Source organism: Aphelocoma coerulescens, chromosome 2, assembly GCF_041296385.1.
Source record: "Aphelocoma coerulescens isolate FSJ_1873_10779 chromosome 2, UR_Acoe_1.0, whole genome shotgun sequence".
Taxonomy (NCBI): domain Eukaryota; kingdom Metazoa; phylum Chordata; class Aves; order Passeriformes; family Corvidae; genus Aphelocoma; species Aphelocoma coerulescens.
The window spans coordinates 143,886,139-143,905,189 of NC_091015.1; positions in this window are offsets into that span (position 1 = coordinate 143,886,139).

The following is a 19,051-nucleotide window of genomic DNA, read 5'->3' on the forward strand; positions in this document are numbered from 1 at the left end:
GTCTGTCTATGCTTATCCAGTTTATAGTCCCTCAGACTTGCCCTCAGAGATTCGGCAGCTCAAACATTAACTGCATGGACAATTATTGATTCTAATGACTAGGTGTGGTATGAAACAGCAGCCCTGTAAGGAAGCAATGTAGCTCCAAGGTAATTTACAGTCTTCAATATTTTTATGTCCTTTGTGATTTTCTTTCTGATTTAATTTTTTTCAGTCGGGCTGTGAGAAGAGAACAAGCAGGGAACAGGTTGGAGCCACAGGTGAAATATAGTCTTTCTGTAGGAGAGCAGGTGGAGAGGAGAGGGCATGGGCCTTGGGTGGAGAGCATGTTTGCTACTTGCTTAGTTGCAGGAATAATTCACATTCAGAAGACAAGAATCTGGACATAAAGGTGGCTTGTTTTCACAGCAGATCCTTTCATGTGAAGGACCCAGCCTAGTTATGACAATACGTCTTCAGTCCTCAACTTGGAAAGTTCAAATTCTCTCTGAGCTCTGCTAAAAATTTACTTTGGGTAACTTTGGGCAAATCACTCTCTCGGCTCTTTTCCAAGTACTTATCTCATAATGGATGCAATCATTCCTTTCCTTTGTGTGACATCTTTCATGTCAGTTTATGTTTGCAGCCTTTCAAGGGAACTAGTCCCCACTAGTCTCTGCATTATGACACCTGCAGTAAAGGGAACTGAAATCAATTGGGCTGTAAAGGATGATGGTAAAACAAATGATAATAAAATATATTTGGAAAAAAAAAGTTTTTTAAAAAATTACAGTCTTTTAAGTGCTATGCTTTCTGTATCTCACTTTTAAATAAAATCATACTTATTTCAGAAGTTTTGAACAGGTTTATTTTATTGTCTTGAGTAATGTTACCTTTCATCCAGGTTCTAACTCCTGCTTTCAGTTTCCTCGGTCTGTCAGATTGCTCTTGAACACTGTTGAATTATTTGTGCAGCACACTATTTTCTGAATTATGCATCTAAAGAAAGAAGTGTTTAGAATTGATCGCAGGTTGAATGTGTACAGTTCTGGGAAAAGTTAGACCTTCTGTTTGTGTTTCAGATCACACTTCTCCCTCAAAATCAGTGTTTGTTTCTCCAGGAAAAAGCCTCTAGGCTATGCTTTCAGCATGCTTTAAAACATAAGTGTTCTTCGTTCACTCATGCACTCAGAGTGATTTGGACTTTCTCAAAGCTGTCTGCTAGCAGTGAGCTATCTTTACAGCACAGCTCAAAACCAGTTTTGAATAAAGCACTAAAACTCGTTGTTGATGATTTCAGAATAAATATAATAAGGAGAGGGAAATTGACTTTCTTGGAAATATGTTGATTTTAAGTGACCTACATGCAGTTTAACTGTGTGCTAGTTGGATATGAATGAGCAGTACTTTCAACATGAAGTGGTAATTTTAAAACAGCAAGACTTCATGTGGCAGAACCGAATTCACATACACAAAATCCTAATGACATTTTTAGCCCTCCTTCACATGACAAGTGCAGAGTAACCAAGTCATGATGTCAGAAGTTCAGTCCATATAAACAAGTCAAGCATTTGTCTTTCAAGTGCTAGTGTCTCTGCTCGTAAGTTCAATTACTGGGCAGTGCAGTGTATTACTTGAAGTACAAATACACAAACGTAAGGTACCTAATATGCTTAATTGAATGTCCCTATTATTTAAAGTCAGAGGTGAGTGTGTCATACCCAGTAAATTTCTCTGGCTGAAAGAGTTTCCCAGGAACAGAGCAACTGCTTACATGTTGTACCCACACAGGAGAAAAAAAAAATCTCCCATGTCAAATGCATTACAAAGTCCAGAAGCACTTAAGGCTTTACAACAGTCATAACATTGTGCCCCAGATAAAATCACAAGAAACTCAGCAGTGAAACTGGGTCCTTGAGCCAGCTGTTTCTCTGAGTAAATCCGATGAAAAAAAGCGAAACGTCCAGGTGTTTATTGTGTGAATCATTGTTCAATGAGTCAGTTTTTCCAGAAAAAACTCTGCTCACATCATTAGTCACATCCTTTTCACCCTTCCCATTTATCAGCTTGGTCATTTCTTCCTCGCTCCTTTTTAATTTTTTCTTTTTGTCTATTTACTTTTACTCCTGGTTTCAACTCAGCTGATATCTCTCCATGTACTCCTTTCACGTCCCAAACTAGCTGGAGCTGCTTGATGTCAGCTTCTTTCCCTTTCTTTTTGTTTAGAAAATATTTCTTTTATGGATCTACTAGGGTATGATAATTTCACAACATAATTAATGTGTGTCAAAATGAGCTAGTACCACTGGAGGCAAAAGAAGCGTAGAAAAGTAACATTTAAAAGAAACTCAAGTTTCTATTGACCTAATTCCTTTACTTCTCATGAGGCAGAGCCACCTATACCTGCAACCTCCCTGATGGTAAAAAATGCAAATAATGACCAGTCTTAGTTTCCATAGCTAGTCCACTGTGGTACTTTCAGCAGCTGCTCATTCACATGGATGCCCTCTGTACACTGCTCAGCCACTCCACCTTTGCTGATGACCTGTGCCCCCATATTCTCCCAGGTGAGACTTTACCACACTGCTGAGGAAAAGTTCCTACAAAAAGTATCTCCCAAACAATGTACCTCTTACCAAAGCACTTATCATGTATTTTCATGTTATCTTCATTGCACTGATAGTTGCACTGACATAATTATGATTTTGTCTGTATATGCCTACTCTATATAGTCAGTTTAGTGGTGTAACCTACTTATGATTGTCTGAGCTTCTTTGTGAGACTGAGAACACTGAGCTCTGATTTAGCAAAGATTAGCTCTGATTTAGTTTATTCTTACTAACCTTCCTAACACCCTTTTTGCATTGGGATGTATGTCATTCAGTCCATTTATAGAGAGACGTGGTCATTCCTGTTAATGCTTTTCTTTGGCTTGTTTCTTATGAAATTCTTCCTATCAGTAATCTTATTTTATGGAAGTCTGCTTTTTCCAAGTCCACTATATTTTTTGTACTTTTCCCTCTTTTCCTTTGTGAGGACCGTGGATTCTCATCATGGTATAATTACCAGATATTTATATCATTGTTATCTCTTGTACCCAGCACTTTAAAATAAGTACATGCATCCCCATCAACATTTCACTTTTTTCCTGACAGTTCTATTTTCCTGACAATTCTTTCTGAAACACTTTACCCTTCTATACAAACAATTCAGTCTCAAATTATTAAGTCAAATCTCTGTAGCTCTCATAGCCTTGAGAACATATTAAGTGTTAAAGGACCCCATATCCCTTCCATATAAGGTGTTCCTCAAACCTTCCTTTGACATCTCTCACTCTCTTTTGGTAACTTTGCCCTTTCTACTCTTGATACCCCAGTTCACACTGATAATTTGTCTTTATACAATGGTGTGAGAATTGTGCTGGGGAGAGTGTACCTAGACAAAGAAGCACAAACCAAGAAAAGCAGATGAGCACATTTTTGTGAGCCAAAACAAAACATTTTTGTCTCCAAAACAAGAGACATCATGGTAAAGGACATAAAGGGGAGAGGTAAACCATGTAGGTATCTGTTGGGACAGGACTAAAGCATGGCACTGATTGTTTAGCTAGTTTCAAATAAAAAAGGGAAGGCAGAGGTATCCAGTAGTTCACAGTACTAATGCTTGATGGCCAGAGTGGGAGAAGCTACATCATTTGTGCGGCCCTGTTCTCCTGTCCAGGAGATATGGCTTTCTAACTGGCCTGGGTGTGCTGTGCCTTGGATGTTGAAACCTTACTTGAATCATCCCTGTTCCCAGAATATGCTCTTTGGTTTTGACCTGCTTATCTTAATTCTCAGTCGGATCAGTTCTCCTGTCTGAAGTGGCAGAAAACAAATGACAGGAGCTAAGGAGAGGTACCTATAAAGGTTCCCCCACAATGTCTTAGAGGCAGAAACACTTCCTGCTTGCTTCCTTCCTTGGAGCAGTCATTATGAATTGCCCATCTGCTGGAAGACATGGACTCCGTTCTTTCTCAGGGAAGTTAACAAACCGTTTTCACCCCACTGAGGAGCACGGTCTTTGTCTGTTGGTGCTCTCCTATATCTCCAGCTTCTGTGTATCCTCAGAGTACTCCATGTCCATTATATTGATGTAATTCTCCTAGCCAGTGTTGTGTCTCAGCCTAGCCCCCACCTCCAGCAGCCCTTTACCCACATGGTACCTCATTCTTGGCTTGTAGCGACAGTGATGCTGCCTTGCAGCTCACCAGAGCTTGGACAGATGTCTCCTAAACTGGTTCCATTTGTTGCTGGGTGTGGCTACCCTCAAAGCAGGAGGAAGCTGAATCAGCAGCATATCTGACTGATGAACAGTGCTCACCTTCATTCCTGTAGGATCTCCTCAAAGGTCTTGGTCAGCCCCATCCCTGCAGAAGTTGCCTCACACATGTGGCACTCTCAGCCTCTGTCCCCAGGCGTGGCAGGGTGACCTCTCCACTGCACATGGGCAGACCATACTGGCTTGCCTTCTGCACCACTGACACAAGAGGCCTGCTGAGAAGTTCCACGATTTGCTGCTGCCGGGTCCTGGCCCCTGTTAGGTGCTGAGCTAACACTGTTGAACTCTGCAGCTACTAAACTTGCACAGGTCAACATGATAGATTTTAGTTTTCCTTTTTCTTCTTGCAAGCAATGACATAATAGAACCAAGTGGCTCTTCTGGAATAAACAATGCATATTCTAGAGATTACTTGTGTTTACTCTACATGCAAGACCTCCAAAGAAGATTAAAAGTTGAGCTCCATACTGTAGCATGGAGATATTCCCTTCCTTTCAGGATGACGGTGTCCTGTAACTAATTCTCATTACGTCTGAGGGTGGCATATGCATTAAAAGTTATAAACTGCATATTTCAAAATTACATTTTTTTCCTCTTAAATGAAGAAGAAACAATTTTTTACCTCTTGCATTTGTAACTCAATACCTATATAGACATGACCAAAATTGCACAGCTCAAAATATATAACACTGTGTAAAATCTAAAAATGAAATGCAAGTCTTCTCTCATCTATAGTCTTTTTACAAAGCATGATAGTATTACGACATGAAATAACCATCAAGCTGGCAGACTGATGCTTCTTTTTTTTTATTCACACACATATGTAAATGCAGATGGTCTTAGAGGAGTCTATCATCTGGATGTATGTGCCCACCTGTAGGAAACTGAAATAGGCACAAACTAGTATCTAGGGCCTTGTTTATCACTGTGATCACAGATTCTGTTGCCTGAACTATTACATATAGCAGTCACTGCATGAAAATCAGAAATAAGCTCAGGAGCAGAGCCCAGATGCCAAGATTCCTCCTTCAAACTGAAGCAGGACTTAGGTGCTCTTCATTCTCTTTCTCTTATCAGAAATCACAGTCAGGAAATCCCCTCACATCTTGGGCAGGATCCATGGCTCTGGCTCCCAGGTGTACGGACAAACACTTTCCTGCAGACATCCAAGCCCCAGAGCTGGGGCAGGTGCTCAAAGTCAGCCCTGTGCTTAGCCTTCTCTTGAAGGGAAGTCCCTAGTACTGCAGCTCTCTGCTTCACCTCCTCACCTTCTGGATTTGCCCTCCTGAGTGTTTTTGCTGGCCCTGTTAGCTGGGTCAGGAATAAAGGCTAAGAGCTTTGGGAATGAATTTTGCTCTGTGCTTGAGAAAAAAAGCCCAGCACTGTTTCAACTTTTTGTTATATCTTGTTCTCAATTTCTTAATTAAAAACTAGTATTATAATACACATTTTGTGAATATGATATATGAAATATGTTAATGGTGCCTAACTTACAAAGTAAAGGCAAACTGAAATTCAGTGGACCATATAGACAAATCTCAAGTGCCTGGGAAGTCCCATGTCCCTCAGCTCAGACCCTGGAAAACTGTCCTTTGAATGAAAACAATTTTCAAAAACCAGCACAGATGACTGGAAACTGATGCTCTTTGTGTCCCTCCCTCCCAACCTCCCAGCTGTAACTACAGAATGATTTTCTGGTACTACCTGATTCTCCCTTTGCCATGACTGTGTAAAACCAGCAACATGATGGAATATCGGTCCAGCACCCTCATCTCAAGTCTGATGACTCCTCTAAAGGGCAGGATTTATTGTTGCCATGCTGGTACAAACCTCACCAATGCAGAGCTTGACCAGTGAAGACAAAACTAGTCAAGGTTTATAGTTTATGACCAACCAGCTTGTTGTCCTGGGATAGGTTAAAGAAAGATGTTCTTTCCCTGAGCAGGGATAAGTCAATTGTGGCTCATTTTCCCCTTGGTTTTAGCTCTTCCCCATGCAGACAGTATTCATACTGACACTGCTTTACATCACAGGGTGGAACTTTTAGAGCCTGATAAGATACCAAGTGTTCCCTTGAGCACAGCACTTCTCATAAATATTTGTACCAGCAAATGTAATAGCAAGAAGAGCAGCGAACTTCAGCTCATCAGGAATTCTTACTGATAGCTGAGTTCCCAGAGTACATTTCCCTAAATGATGTCTGCATTTCCAACACTTAATTAGCTTCCTTGAAGCCTTTGACAAGGGTAGGAATAGATAGCAAGGGACTGTATATTTGCATTAACATGCAATGAAGGTACTTTATGTCTAAATATCAAACTTGGGGTTCATTTTAGCACACATTCTTTTCAGAGGAGCTTCCAGGTGGCCCTAAGTGTGATCCCTGATGGAAAAATTGCCACAAATCAGTTGTGTTACCTCTCATCTCAGCAGGACCATGAGGTCTGGTTGCAGCTGTGCCTTCCACTGAAAGTATTACAAACTTCCAAAGAAGTGACAAAATTGGAGTTGAACTTTCTAGGGTTCTGGCAATTTCACTTCAGAGTCAAATTTCACTTCAAATTACATGGCTCACCTGATAAAACTGAATTGATGTTGAGACTGACCTTTAGCTATTGGAAGGAATTCTAAATGCATTAGAAGCCAAGCCAAGCATAAAGAATCTCACTTATTTCAGTTACCTACTTTGGTAATCAAGACCTAGTCACATGGACGAGCCATTAGAGGATGAGGCCTATGGTCTGCAAGAGAGAAGGGTGCACATTTTGTGTTGCAACCACCTACAGTGAACACTATTTAAAGTACTAATTCCTGTGCTTAGAATAGAAAATATCAAAATATCAAAAATACCACATAATTTTAACTTCTGCCAGCGATGGATGATCAGCTTTTGTTGGCACGCCATACACAAGCTAGGACCTCAAGGGACTGTTCCTGTGACTAAATAACTGTGGTATTGGGCTATCAGTGTATGTACTTAGTGTTCACTTCTGTACTTCCAAAGATTGCAGTGCAACCATTTTAGTTCTTTCTCTGTCTCCCTTGTGACTTATACAGAAATTCCTCCCTGAACATACACCTCTGCTTGACATTTATGGAAACTCCATGACTTTATGCCGTCTCTCATATCCTACCTTAAAGCCTCAAGTGTGCATCTGTCTCATTACCTTTCAAGTTATAAGGACAGTCATCAGGGTAAATTCATCCGTTCAGAGATATCTCTGCCTTTTTGCATCTCAAAGTCAGTGCAGCCAGAGAATGAGCCAGTGCCTTTAACAGTGCCCTTGAGAGGAGGTGCTGTAGTGCTGGCCTTGGCTGCTGGTACCAATATCCGTCTTAGACCACAAAGATCCAAGCCCAGCTAAGCTGAAACTAAATGCTGTTCATTCAAGGGTTAGTCTAATGCTCAAAGACAACAGGACAGACTTCCTCTCGAGGAGCCCAAACACGAGCTCAAAGGTTTCACTCAGAGAGAGAGACACAAAGCCACTTCCTTTTACCATCGACTCCAGCAAGGTCTTGTGTTTGGCTGGGCTCAGGTGAGAGCAGCGCCTCGTGTCTGCTCTCAGGTTTGCATTTCCTTCCTGTAGGTACTGCCCAGACCATATCACCAGCACAAGTACAGCAGGGCAGGGCTGAGCAAACAAGAGTGCTGGCGCCCAGCAACCTCAGTGCTGCGGGTCGGATTCTCCTCCCAGTCCAAAGGGAGACTAGCACACTTTGCAGCACATCTATAAAATAAAAACCAGCCTGATGAAGAACACTTTGTCTGAGCTTCTTTGTCTTAATGTTGTCACAATCCGCTAATGCAAGCGGGGGTTGTGATGGTTCATTTATCGATCTCAGAGTGTAAAAGGACACAAGGGATTTCAGTTTTAATCAAAACAGCGCACCTTTATTAAGTGCCCACAACACAGTAATGCAATAGAGGAGAGAAAGAGAGAGTGAGAGAGAGAGAGAGAGAAACAAAGTAGAGAGGAAGAAAAGGAGGTGGGGCAATAGCTACCAAGGGATGAGATGAAGTCCTTGTGGTCTTCTGCCAATACATTCGTCTTCTTTCCGTGGGGAGATCTCGGGCTCAGTTATTTCAGAAAGTCCCTTTATAGTCCTTTTCAGAAGCGAGGGGCAACTGGCCAAGAGGTTGGGAAATCTACAGCCGTTGTTATGGGGTCCGTTGTTTTGGGAAACAGGTACAGGACAGACATACAAGACAGGTGTACAGGACAGGTCATTCTGCTTCAGTGCAGTCCTTCCCGCCTGGGCAGCAAGAACGGCACAGTCCATTGTTACCTGCACTAATTTTCCTCAGGAATGCATACCAGTTCCCAGTGGGCACACCAGCAGGCAACACTTGGCAGACACCCCACCTCAGCCAGGCCAGGACTCCTGTGTTCAGTCTCTGTACTCAGCGGTGATTGTGAGGCAGATGAGGGATCTTCGGACCGTCTCTTACAAATGTGTCTTCTCTAAGTGCTGAATGGACACAGCAGTTCGCGGGATATCAAATAAGTTGCATCAATTACTGGTTAGTAATACATTTACATTTAGATACTGCATTATAGGAGTTCCAAGTATACTGTAGTCTTGGATTAATCCATTTCTGCAAGATCTCTAAGAAAAACCATCTCCTTTCCATAAAAGTGTTGCTGCCATCAATTCCAGGAATTCAAAAACAGTAATTCAGGCCCCAAAATACCATGGTGGTCTTAAAAACGTCTCAATAACAACAACAATGTGAATTAATTAATTAATTAATTAATGTCTTTTTATTCACCTTTGGCTGTGTGACTCGTAATGTTTCACTATAGTTATGGAGATTAGAGGGAGTTTTTGAACAGAAACCTTCTCACATAGTCATAAATTTGTAGAAGCTATCAAACAAAAATGATTGTTTCAACACAGTGTGCTTAGAAAATAAAAATATAACTTTGTCTGAACTTCCTATGTACTTTTCAAATTAATTACTGAGCTATTTGGAACTACAGAGATATTTATCTCCTATCCTTAACTAATCTAAAGCATAAAGAGCTTATTATCAGTCTCAGGACTTTGAGTTATGTTCACGAAACAGTAGTTCTGGTAGTAAGTTTTTGTGAATGACTTGCTGGAAAGTTAAATAGGACAATGAACAGCTAATGCAGAAAGAGAAGCAATACATTTCCAATGTCTTTGATGTTCATGCAACCTACTGTGACTAGGTCACAGAGGGGAGAGATGGGATGAGTACAGGATTTTGCTCTTTGTGGTACCTGTCTACATTCTTTTTATAAAACTGTCTACATTCTTTTTATAAAACTATAGAGAGGTTTTTGTTCTTTGTTGCCCAAAATGTGTTTAGCTACATTCCTATTTATTTTTAAAAGATTTTACTTTTACTTCAGTCCTTATATTTCTGTGTTTTATAGTTCTTTGTTGATTTTCTCTTAGAATCACAGAATCACAGAATTGGTAAGGCTGGAAGGGACCAGACCGCAGTGGGTTATCTGGTCCAACCTCCTTGCTCACCTACAGTGAGGGAGACTCCACAAGGTCTCTGGGCAATCTGTTCCAGTGCATGGTCGCTCACACAGCAAAGAAGTTCTTCCTCATGTTCAGGTGGAGCTTCCTGTGCATCAGTTTCTGCCCATTGCCTCTTGTCCTATTGCTTGGCACCACTGACAAGAGCCGGGCTCCATCCTCTTGACACCCTCCCTTCAAATGCTGATAGACATTGATGAGGTCCCCTCTCAGTTGTCTCTTCTTGAGGCTGAAAAGGCCCAAACCTCTCTGTCAAGAGTTTTAAGAAAGATGTTCCAGTCCCTTAACCATCTTTGCAGCCATTGGCTGGACCTGGAGTCTTGATCTATTTGCATCTTTTGATTATGGTGTTTCACGACTTATAAAAAAGTGTCTAATATTTTTAAGAGGTGTGTCCATCTCTTTTGCCCTTGCGGTGGTGGTGTAGGGGGGCAGGAATTCCCCAGTCTCATTCACTGCTCAGGCACTCCCAGGTGGATGCTGGTGTGTACCTTGCTCACCCCAGCCAGCTTTGCTGGAGGGAGGGTGTTCCCATTAACACTCAGCTGCAATGGAATCAACTGCAAGATCACCTTGGCCAGACATTGATTCTTTTGTTCATTCTCTCTTTAACCGTAGTTCTGTTTTAAAAGTATATTTTTATTAAGAATTGGATTTTCTTTACATAAAAAAATGCAAATTGTTTTAGCTCAGAAAGAAAGAGAGAAGTACAAGTCTAGTAATGCATTTGATATTCTGGCTATTTTTAAAAGCCGCCTTGACAGAAGTAGCAGGTTTTGACAACGATGTAGCATTTCAGGTAAAAATAAATGCTGAACTTGTGTGTGCATAGATCTACTACTAAATATGGGATTTTTAGAGTTAATTCCTACAAAGTACTAATTACTCTTAGAATTGGTAACTTCATGTCTCTGCAAGCTTTTACTGAATTCAACTTGGTGAGAATGACAGAAACAAATTTATTTTCTTCATTTTGCTTTTGTTCTTTATTTTTGGCTGTTTAAGGAGTCCTGTTTTAAATATGCCACATTTGCAGACTTCTTGCTACTCTTTAAGAGCGAATGTCAGTTGCAATGGGCTTAGGTTTGTTTTTATTTGCTTTTTGCTACTGTGGAAGTTATGTGTCCATATTTTCATGTACATCTGTTCTAGGTTGCCTACAGAAAGAAAGTCAATTTGTTGAGTAAGCACAAGTATTTGACGTAGTAGAAATGCTGCAAAGGACACATGTAAGGGAATGTTGTATAAATGTTAAATAAATCCTGTTTAAATAGCATATCTTTATTGTCTATTATAAATAATAAAGATTTTATTCATATAATATATATATTCATATGTTCTTAATTTATTTTTACATGTTTGCTCTTTATCTCATATGTGTAATACAAACACTTCATATCTTTAGCATAATTCCATGTACCTGTAGCACTGTTCTAAGTTTTTATTACTAATTTTTACCCAGTCTGAAAGAAAATTGAATATTTTATCAGAGGTCTTCCAGAAATACATTTTTGTGCCATTGGGGATCTCTGTAGGTGACTTTTGCTTCAGCAGTCAGTTTCCAGCTGAGTCTGTTGAGGAACACATTCAATGCAGGCAGTTAGGGCAGGGGACCTGTGGTCAGCCAGGTGACCGGACACTCAGAGAGACTCAGAGACAGCAGGAGTCTAGGGCTCAGCAAGGAAGAACCCAGAGTAGCACCCACATAGACTGACAGGGTATAAAAGCCCAGGGTTTTCTTTGTTCAGGGTCCCTCTGACCCTGAACAGCTCTGTTACTCTGTTGTACCACTATTAAATTACTTAAAGAGATCAGAGGTCTGAGACGCTGCTATGGGAGATCCAGAATCAAGCTGCTAAGGAAATCTGGTCTGGCTGCATGAGAGTGGGATGTGCAGGGAGTCAGAGGTGCACCCTTTGGGTCACTGGAGCCGCCTGCTGTGAAGGGGCTTCGGTCCCAGCACTGAAAATCTCTGGTGGTGGGTGTGTGACTGCCAGAGTGGCATCTCAGTGGTCTGGCAGGAAAGTTTCCTTAACAAGCTCCTGGAGCCAGGGGGCTGTAATCAGACCAGCTGATGGCAGCTGGGCAGCTGGGCAGCACCACTGGCTTCATGGGTTTGCTGATAACTTTTGATACAAAGGCCTGTTGCAAAATAACAAAGATGGCAATGGAGAGAGCAGCATTAGAGCTACTGACACAGCCTGGGAGGGCAGGACCTCGGCAGGCAGAGCAGGGGCACAGTGCTGCATGGTCTTCCAGGGGATGTTCAGAGGTGCTGTGCTGGGGAGCTTCTGCTGTGCCAAAATCCATGCAGGTCTGGGGATCTACACAGTAGAAACACTGCAGTATTTTCTTATTTAAAAATATAATTTTTAAATTTAAAAATTTAATTTTCTTTAGCTAGACTGTTATTTACCATAGATTTTAGCATGCGTGTAAACATTTGACTATGGTATTTTATTTCTGTAAATGTGGTTAATATTTCTGAAACTGCTTTAAATACATATTGCATGTGGTGTTTTATTTCTGTAAATGTGGTTAATATTTCTGAAACTGCTTCAAATACATATTGCATGCAGACAACAATGTGACTTCTGAAGACAAGTGCAATTTTTAATCTCATGTTTCAAGGTCAAAATCTCAACACTATATAACTCTATGTCTTATGTGCATTCACTTGCCATCATGCTAAATTGGTTTTTTAATTAGAGAGGGAAGAGTTTTTTGATTTACTTGTAGTGCAGGAAACACTGGCAAAGACTTTGCCAAGGATAGACAGAATCACTGCAGTAATTGCACAGTGGCAGAGCCTGAACATTGTCTGAGACTACAGTTCTGCAGATGGGTTTCCTTACTCTACCATGTAGCATACATCACTCTAAAGTGTTGTAACCAAGATCTAACTCCCACAGGTGGACTGGGAACAAGGATTTTCCCTCTGGAAACTGGAATTGTCACTGATAGCTTGTACTTCAGAAGCATTGCAGCAGGTGCCATCCGCCAGGGATACAGATGTTCTGCACAGAACCTGTGGCACTCATAGAAAATCCTACTTTCCAGGGCATAGTATTTAAGTCTTTTTGTGGATCTGAAGCACTCTGGTCATTTGTCTCTCCTGTTTAAATAGAAATTCTCAATCACTACACTGGTGAAATACTGCAGGTAGAAATTGTAAAAGTAGTGGCCTTCAGATGTGGAGCTGAACCATAAATAAAGTTTGTCTGGACCTCTGCCAGCAGCAGGTCTGTAAGTCTTTAGCCTTCGCATGGCAGAGCCCATGTTTCTTACCATCCTCATGTCCCTGCAGAGCAAATGCACTGTGCTCCACACGTGGCTGGCAGGGCTGGAGGTCACCTACTTCTTCCTGAGGAACATGCTTCCCAAAACACAGCAGGCAGTGTTGAGTCCTTCACTGGCATTCAAAATGGCATCTTTCCACCACATATGGTAGGAAGGCAGTACTGCTCTCAGCATGAAGAGGGCATGAAGAGATGCATGGTTGTTAAGCAGACTGTCTATAATTGGATCTGAAGTTAAGGAAGGGACTACAACTAAAATTAAGACATCATCCCTAGCACTGAAGTTGCCGTAAGCTCAGAGGGATCTCCTTCCAACCAAATTCTATTCATGAAATTACTTTTTCAGAGAAAATGTGAGTCAGCTAGTGGATCTACATGCTATTACATGGTTTGTAGCTCTTTTTAATTGCTTTTGGTAATCTGGACCACAAGTTATTGAAGAAGTTGCCTTCACAAACTAAATGGAAAATTACAGTTGCACAGAAATTTTATTTTTCTTCATCCAATATACCTCCACTTCTGAGAGTTTAGAGAAAAGTCTGTGCTTATTCTCAATAAGATATCTTGTTTCTATGTGTGCCAAAGTGCAGAGCATTTTCAGGCCCCCACCCATGGGAGATAAGAGCACACCTTAAAGGAAGTGGCAGATGGACCAAGTGAAACCATGATGTATTTCCTTCTCATGGGGGAGAATGACATAACTTCTTACTCACAAGCAAAACAACAAATCCTTTTTTGGCACCCAGTGCTTTCTTGATGCAATAAAAAGGATGCTGTCTGGTCCTCAGAACACCATTAGTGTGAGTAAGATCAGCCAGACTACTTGCTTGAGCAAAAATCTGCAAGCATATTTGCTGCAGGCATCTGTCTTCCTCCTCTTTGTATGATGCAACCCCAAACACTGGCAGGGGTAACAGAGCTGCCCTTTTCCAACTTGTCACCTCTTTTCAGGTTTCCATATAAGATACTTATCTACAAGAAGGTCTTGATCTGATAATACTTATGAAGAAAAGTCTTGCTGCACTCAGCATATAGAAGCTGTATCCTGTAACCAAACCTATGTATTTAAATCCCTACTTAGGACGAAAGCTGTGCATTATAAATTGGTAATTTTCAAAATATTGCACGAAAGAGATGCTTAATTCATTTAAATGGAGTGTAGTTAACATAAAAACTATTTATGATGATGAAGGATCTCATAAAACCGAGTGAGTAGAAAGATGGCAGGTAAAGAGTCACAGCTCACTGTGGTCTGAATATGGTGTGTAATGGCAGCCAAGCATGACAACAAACATGGGACTTAGTCAAAAAGTGGACTGAAAGCAGGAAAGAAAATTATGTTTTTTCACTTTCTAATAGAGGAAAAAGAATTATGTTTTATCACTCTCTAAAACTTATCATCTAGAGCAAAATGAACTGCAGCCTCTCTCTCTCTCTTGCAGAGCATTAAAGAAGGAACAGTGAAAGGAAACACAGTTAACTGGTTGGAGCAGCTGCCTTAAGGGAAATACTAACAGGTCTTGGACTTTTCAGTGTGAAGAGGAGAAGGCTGAGGAGGAAATGGCAGATAATTTCAGTTTCACAAAGCTAGTGGGGAAAGTGAGTGAAAAACTGCTGCTCACAAGGTCCCATAGGTGATACTCTAAACAGCATCTCCTGTTGCTGCTTTGCCCTCTTTTCTCAGAGACAGAACAGAGCTGGAAGAACCACAAGCCCAAAGCAGCAGAGTATTTCTTCTCTCTGGGTCCATAGACTGTTTTTTGATAATTATCCACAGCCAGTCTGAAGTCCATAAACCAAGGAATATGAATTTGCTTTGCCAAGCTGCACTGGCAACCTCTGCTCCCAGGGCTTCATCAGCTGGGCACACCATCCCAGACACAGCAGAGATGCCAGTAGAGCTGCTTCTGTCAAAGTCCATGTGCCACACATCCTGGTGGGGCTGGGCAACTTCCGAATACTACTGCTGGCAAAAATCCTACCATGGGTGCAAAGGGAGCATCCCAGCTCCAGTGGCTTACTGCTGAAATGCAGCCATTTGTGACACAAGATTACATCAAGACTAGGAGGAAAACCTTAAAGCACAGATGTTTGAAAATAAAGTTAAAAAGTGACTAAATTGGCATTGTGGCGTCAAAGCTTGAGGGCATCCCACTGGGCACCACTCAGGGATTCAAGTTGTGTAGAGGGGAATACATCCTGAGCAATGTGAGAGCAAAGCTGTGAATTGTAGAAGTACACGTGTTACTGGAAGCCACAGATGGACACAAAAATAGTCGCCTGGCCATGCCAAAGTTACTGCAGTCCACTCTGAGCTCAGTGGAAGTTAGACCACTAAGCAATTCAGTGAAACACACACAGCATCAGAGCGTGGGTGCAAAGCTCAGCGGAACTGGAGGTCCTTCCTCCAGAGGAGCAGCCACCAAGCTCCCCCTCACCCCTGCATGGGAGGGCTGCCTGTCCAGTGCCTTCCCATTGCTCCCCCTGCCTCCCACTGCTCACCACACCTCAGGTGGGCAGTGCCAAGTCTGGTTCAGGACATGGCAAGCCTGGGACACCACACTAAGTGCAGGGGGGGAAGGAAGGCTAGTCCCTGCATGCAGTGACTGCAGATGCAGGAGATGAAGTCAGGCATCCTCCAGTGTACCCATGTGACAGTCTGCATTTTCTCATTGAAAATTCCCACCTGCCTTTCTCCTGTTGGCCCAAAGAGCAGTCAAAGCTCTGCTCTGGGCAATCTGTGTCTAACAGGAGGCTTTTGAGTGCACACATGCAGAGTATCAGAAACAACTCCTATTTTGAAAGTAATTGCATTTTTAAATGAATCATGCATAAATTTCAATACTTGGAGGAAGTGTGTTACACTAATCATTTTGTCAGCAAATTATTAACCATGTTCCAGGTGGCACTGTAAAACAAACCACACAGAACCTGTGTGCTCTCTTGTGGGTGTGTTGTCCCCACTGTCTGACAGCAGGGAACTTGTTGCAGCAAAATTGCTAAAATCACAAGTAATTTGCACACTGAATTTCAGTGGCTCTAGGCAAAAAAACCCCCGTGACCTTGATGATCTCACATTTATGACTACAGAGGACAAATGCAGAAGTATTTGCAGACCCATGTGTGACGTGATCACTGAGGGAGGAGTGGGGCTTGCTGCAACATCTATGGGAGACTTCTGGAGTGACAATACCAGGAGGGGTGGGCGGGGAGGTTGTCAGGTTGCACACTATCAGCATGGGTTCTCTGGTTGTGACATATGGTGGGATTCACCCTTTTTCCTGCAGCCATCCCTACCCTGCATTGCATCCCTATATCTGGCCCGTGGTCCCTCCTGGAAGCGATGTCAGAAACAAGGCTTCTTCACACCTCTCTGGAGCATAGTGAAGAGAATAACACTGTGTTCCCTTTTTTTTTAACTGCAGGGGGTTACATTTAGAGACTTAGAAGTTACTCTATAAACTTCCCACAGAGCCTGCCGCCTTTAAAAGTGCTGGTGGTGTATGACCAACAATGTGACATTTTAGCAAGATTTTAACACAACATGTGTTAAAATGTGTGTCTTGGGTGCTACTGCAAACCTACTGTTGCATGGGTCCTACAAGTGAAAAAACACAAAAGAGTGTTTTGTCCTGCCCTCTCTGTCCTGTGCTACCACACTGAACCAGAACCGGTGGGGACTGCAGGCAAGACAGACAGGTCTCATTAAATATTATTTAACGCACCTGGAAGACGTACCTGATAAAAGCTACACCTCAGCCCACAGCATTTGCCCTCCTAACAGAGCAAGGAGATAGTCGAGGAAAGGGAGCCAGAGGAGGACCAGCCCCACATCTCACACCGGCATTTATCTCCTGTGCTTGTGAGGCAGACACAGGAATGATTTTCATGTTGCATTCAGCTCCACAGTCTTCAGAGGTGTTGCAAGAAATGAGTTGAAGGGTCCACTTTTTGAGATTCAATAGTTTATTAGTCCAGGGATTTCATCAGTACATTGTCTCTTCTCTGGGTGCCACAGCTTTTTCTAAAAAGCCTTACCAGGGAGAAAGAAGAGCTGTAGCAGATTGTAAAGACGCAGAGCTCATCTGCTTCCTTCCTCTGCAGCAGCCTTCTGTAGATCCCGTTAGCATCACCAGCACTGCTGCTGTCAGGAGCCCTTTCTCCCATTTGTATCTGAATCCCAAACAGCCCAAGAGAGAGAACTCAGGTCTTTAAAGCTTTCCGAGGGGTTGATGTTGAAAGGCTTGTATATGTGAGGGTCAAATCCACAGTACATCCATTGATTTTATTGAAAATATCTTTGTTTTACTTGACTAAATTTTATCAATAATTCTCCCAAATCCAAAATCCTGTAGCACCATGCAAATCCACATAGTGCCATAGTAACCAATGAGTGTGTTTTCTCCCAAAGCATACGTAAACTTTTCTTCATGCAGTTCATCTGTCACTGTTAAAGATTAAAGAGCTGGACATGCTCTGTAATTCCTCTTACAAATCTGATCTATCGTCTTGAAGAGAGCTTTTTATAACAGCTATTACACTATAACTGGCATTTTGTGTGTTCTTAGACTTCTTTTTTCTGTATTTATTTTATTTTATTTGGACACTGTGAGTTTTGCTGTTTTGGCCTTGGTGCACTCAGTGCTGTGACTCACGTATTCCACAGCCGCTGCCAGATCTCCGGATCCAACATTATAATTATCACATTAGGATCTGTCATTGTAGCCCTGACTTAATAAATAGCAGAACAGTGATTAGAATCGCTGATTGATCCATTCCACAGTTTTGGACACTCACATCTGAGATGAAAAGAGGGACTGTTAAAGATATTAAAGACTTGAAATGTCAGTATTCCAGATTAAATTAGTATTAATCAGTCATTCCAGGTACACTAGCTTTTATATATAGTAAGAATTGCTGTATTTGGTAATCTGGTGATGATCAGCTAAAACCATGACTCAAATTAATCTCATGTGCTGCAAGGGAAAGCCCCAGCCTTTCCTCCATGCCCAGCTTGCTGGAGCCATTAAAATCAGAGCAAATTATTTGGGTTCCTTCAGGTGAAACTCACAGTGCCATTCAGGAGAGCATGTCAGGCACTGCAGTCCCAGGTGGACATTCAATCCACAGGACCAGACTAGACCACATTCAACACAAGAAAAGCCCTGAAACGTGCAAAGTATAAATGCTCAGCACCAGCTCTCTCACTGCACATCCACAGGTCAGAAGTAAAACACCCTGATGGTGTCTGAGCTACAGCTCCATGGAGGGGATGCGGCTGCTTGTGGATTTTCACCCTACAGCTTCCCCATGCTCTGCCTGGAAACTTAGGGCAAGCATGGAGCCTGCAGGTGAACCAAAAGGGCCAGTGAGAGATTGACTGAGGCATGTAAGGTGGAGGCATATATTTAAATTGTAGTTGTCCAAAGGCAGTACTATGCTGTTCAGAGACCAGCAGCAGCCCCAGAAGATAGAATTGCAGTGATGTCTGCTTGCTGTGAACAGGAAAAGTCAGGTGACATGCCATGCCCACTGCACAGCTCCTTGTGGCAGCTTGTGACATCTCGGGGGAATGGGCCCACCTCACTGGTTTTTTTTCTTTGAAAAACCGTAAGCTTTAGAAAGAAATTTTGTTATCCTGGAAGGAGTGGAAGGAGATAAGCAGGGATATGAAAATTTACTAGGCAAATCCAAATTTCTATCATACCTTCTATGTATCCAGTGATGCTATGAACATGGATGGCTTTTATTCCTAAAGGCTGTATGATCAACATGGACATTTTACATTTCTTCAAAACCTGCTTGGTTGAGATTTGTAGCTTGACAGATATAGAATAGACTAAGGAAATGTGCTGGTTGCATAGAGCTATACTTTCAGTTCATAAATATAAACTCAAAAATTACTTTAATTTGTGCAATTTTGTTTTCATTTTTGA